Source organism: Ornithorhynchus anatinus, chromosome 11, assembly GCF_004115215.2.
Source record: "Ornithorhynchus anatinus isolate Pmale09 chromosome 11, mOrnAna1.pri.v4, whole genome shotgun sequence".
Lineage (NCBI taxonomy): Eukaryota > Metazoa > Chordata > Mammalia > Monotremata > Ornithorhynchidae > Ornithorhynchus > Ornithorhynchus anatinus.
Window position 1 is genome coordinate 6,830,979 of NC_041738.1, and position 4,191 is coordinate 6,835,169.

The 4,191-nt window shown below is 47.0% G+C and overlaps 1 non-coding gene across 1 annotated transcript; it reads right to left on the reverse strand.

Annotated features, from left to right (window-relative positions):
• Positions 1-3,648: 3,648 nt before the first annotated feature.
• Positions 3,649-3,786, reverse strand: LOC114815238. Its single transcript, XR_003763004.1, has one exon. It is a non-coding gene; the product is annotated as a small nucleolar RNA SNORA7 (small nucleolar RNA).
• Positions 3,787-4,191: the final 405 nt, after the last annotated feature.

Here is a 4,191-nt window from a genome sequence, read left to right on the forward strand (position 1 = left end):
AATCCAGTTTTCTAGCCGAGCACGGGGAGAGGTGCTTCAGTAGGCCATTTTTGGTCCAGTGTGGACACTCCTAACCTCTCCCCCTCAGTCCCAACCCCATGGCTGACGCTGAGCAAACGGGGTTAAAAGCCCAAGCTCAGACTGAGGGCCTTCTCATTAGCCTTGTCATAACTACAAAAGCAACAGCGGGCTTAAGGCTTCATCATAAATTCATTGCTGAGCCCACATAGAAAACCTTTCATAGAGGCGCAGACCACAGCAAATATCTACCCCAGAGGTAACAAGAGTAAATACTTAACTCAGAATCTTATTATCCAGACCGACGTGTGAAACAAAGAATTCTTTCATGGACTAATCTAATTAGAGCAGCCCAATTTGCGGGTCCAAATCCCAAGTATTAACCAGATTGGTACAAATGCTTACCCGTAACAGCTCTGGGGAAGCGTAGCTGGTGTTGAGAAAACGGAGTAGTTGAGCAAAGAGGGTTTGGAGGCTTAAACTTCAGTTGAAACCTCAGTAGAAACTGTTTCTGAAAATCAGCCATGGAAGTATTAGGGGTTGTGTGATTGGAGAGAGAAGTGTGAGGATCAATCAATCAATCAATCAATCAAGCAGTCAATAGTATTTTTTGAGCATCTGCTGTGTGTAGCACACCATCCTAATCTCTTATAAGAGCGCCATAAAATTATCAGCGAATAGCACTTCTTGAGCTCCTCCTGTGTGCCGAGCACTGTTCCGAACTCTTGCGAGGGTCCCGTATAATCGGCAAACGCAATCCCTGTCCTCCAGGAGTTTACAGTCTATCAGGACATTGAAATAAATTACAGATATGAGGAAGAAAGTGAAAGGAATATGCACAGAGTTAATGCTTAAGTAACGAGGTATGCAAGATATGTACCAAAGTGCAGCAGAAGATTGTGAGGACTTTAGTACATAAATGCTAGAGGGGCAGAAGGGGAACTAGATGAAGGGGAGATTAGACATTAATCTGGGAAGGGCTTCTGGAGGAGATGTGATATTTATGCTTTGAAAATGGGGAGAGATGTGGTTGACTAGATTTGAAGAAGGAGGGTGACTCAATCAAGTGGGAGGGGCTGAACAAGGGGTCAGGAGTGGAGGGGAGGAGAGAACAAGTCTCAGCGATTAAGAAAGCTTGGAAGAAACGAAGAGCGCAAGCCAGGGCAAAGTGGGAGAAGAGTGTTTGATAAATAAGAGAGAGCTGATTGAGTGCATTAAAACCAGTGGTCTAAGTATCCATTAAGGTGTTTGAGGAATGGGGTGTTGTGAATCAGGACTTTTCTTTTTTTTAATTCCCAAGGCAGCCGTGTTCAGCAACTAAGGAATGGAGAGGGAAGCTCACCTCCTCCAAGAGGCCTTCCCAGTTTGAGCTCCCCCTTGTCCCTCTGCTCCTCCTCTACCCCCCACTTCACCTCCCCTCAGCTAAGCCCTCTTTTCCCCCCTTTCCCTCTGATCCTCCCCCCTCCCTTCCCCTCCCCTCAGCACTATACTCTTCCGCTCAACTGTATATATTTTCATTACCCTTTTTATTTTGTTAATGAGATGTACATCACCTTGATTCTATTCATTTTCTCTTGTTTTAATGAGATGTTCATCCCCTCGATTCTATTTATTGCTACTGTTTTTGCCTGTCCGTCTCCCCCGGTTAGACTGTAAGCCCGTCAAAGGGCAGGGACTGTCTCTATCTGTTACTCCAAGCGCTTAGTACAGTGCTCTGCACATAGTAAGCGCTCAATAAATACTATGGAATGAATGAATGAATGGAAGCAGGGATATCAGTGAAGAGGCTGATGTAATAGTCGTCTATGTGACGAGGCAGGGGAAATTTCAGGGAACAAATTCTGTTGTAGTCTCCCAACTCTACGGCATTGTCCTATACCAAGCGCTTAATACAGTGTTCTGCCAATAGTAAGTGCTCAATAAATACCACCGATCAAAATGTTACGGAGGAAAAACCGACAGGGTTTGTGGACAGACTGACTACGGGGGTTGAGAAGGAAGAGAGGAGCCAAGGATAATGTTGAGGTTTTGGACTTCATAGATGGGGAGGATGGTGGTGTTATCAACTGTGAAGGAGATTTTGGGGGAAAGATGAGTTAAATTTGGGATATATTGAGCTTGAGGTATCAGCGGGATATCCAGGTAGAGATGTCCTGGAGACAGGAGGAAATGCGATCCTGCAGACAAGGGGAGAAATCTGGGCTAGAGAGAGAGATTCGCATCTCTTCCACAGAGAGATAGTAATTAAAGTTATGGGAGTGGATAAGCTCCTCAAGTAAGGGAGTAGAGATTGCCAACTATTTTCAGGTTTCCTACTTAGTAGGTCCTGCAGGTGAGAAGCCCTAGGTGGTTCAATCAATCCGTCGAGTGTATTTATTGAGAACTTACTATATCCAGACCAATGTACTAAGCGATTGGGAGAGTACGATATAACAGAGCTGGTAAAAAATTCTTTGACTAGAAACTTCTCCACTGATGGTTCGGTTCCAGCTTCTGGCGGCTGCCCCTCCCCGCCTCGGTAAAATGTGGATGGTGTCTTAGGGAAGCAGGGGTTCTGGAAGGTTCTACATCAGATTGGTACATTTTGTGATATGGAACGTATATCAGGTAGAAACCATCGAGGCGATCCGATAAATGCGCAATTCATAGCATCTCCTCATTGACTGTCTTAATAATAAGGATGGGATTTGTTAAGTGCTTACTATGTACCAAGCACTGTTCTAAACGTTGGGGTAAATATAAGGTTATCAGGTTGTCCCACGTGGGGCTCACGGTTTTAATCCCCTTTTTACAGATGAGGTAACTAAGGCACAGATAAGTTAAGTGACTTACCCAAAGTCACCCAGCTGACGAGTGGCGGAGCCAGGATTAGGACCCACAACCTCTGACTTCCAAGCCTGTGTTCCTTCCCCTGTGCCATGATTCTTCTCGTGTCTGTCTTCATAGTTTAAATGAGGAAGGGGCCCAATCTGGTGACCAGGGGATGATAGAGGTGGGAGTTTTTGAGACCCTGGGTGACCTCGCTCTGCAGTGAATTGAATCTGGGGAGTGGAGGAAGGGTGGACAGGGAAGAGAATTTAAGAATATTTACATTATGCTCTTCTACCATTTTCAACGATTTAGGAATTAATAGGAAGCCACTCTCCTTTTCCTTATGTCTTTTGTCTATCGCCGGTCCCGTCCTCCCAAGCAGCCCCCCTCGTTGAGACCAGGGGGAAGCTCCCCCCTCCCCCCTCCCGGCCCTTCCCCCGGAACTGATCGGGAAGCAGGCCGGGGTCAGATTGTGTCGTGTAACCCGCAGGTGTCAATCATTAGGTTGGGGGCCTAATTCAACACCACCTACTATCACACCCCCATCAAGTACCCTTCTGGAATACTGAAAGCTGTTCTAGTCACTGCGTTATTGTCTTGTCTCATGCTGTCGAGCCCTTTCTGATCCATAGCGACTCCGTGGACACGTCTCTTCGATAATGCCCCACCTCCACCTACAATCATTCTGGTAGTGGATCCGTAGAGTTTTCTTGGTAAAAATTGGAAGTGGTTTACCATCGCCCTCTTGGGCGCTATCAACTCGAGTCTCTGCCCTCGACTTTCTCCCCTGCCACTGTTGCCCAGCACGGGTGAGATTTGACCAGGAGCAGATTGCCTTCCACTCGCTAGCCACTGCCCAAGCTAGGAATGGAACGGGTAGGCCTCTGGTTGACTCTCCCTCCCGTAGCCGAGGCTGGTAGAGTCCTGGAAACTCTCCAGGTGCGACCTTGAGAGGGGACTGCTTATTGGGGAGGAGGTAATACAACCACCACGGCAGGGGCAGAGAAGAATGAGTGCCATTCACACGACCACTAAGTGCCAAGGTAGGTACAATATAAATCAGATTGGACACGGTCGCTTTTCCAAATGAGACTCTCAGTCCAAGTCGGAGGCAAACAAGTACTGAATTCCCATTTACAAATGAGGAAACAGAGAAGTTAAGTGACTTGCTCCACGTCACACATGAGGCAAGTGGCAGAGTCGACATTAGAACACAGGTCCTCTGACTCCCAGGCCTCTGCTCTTTCCACTTGCCCACACTCCTTCTGTGCAAGGATAGAGGCTCGGAAGGTCCATGATGAAAATTCGCAAAATCATGAAAGGGGTGGAGAGAGAAAGAGAATCATCTCTTTTGGCATCCCA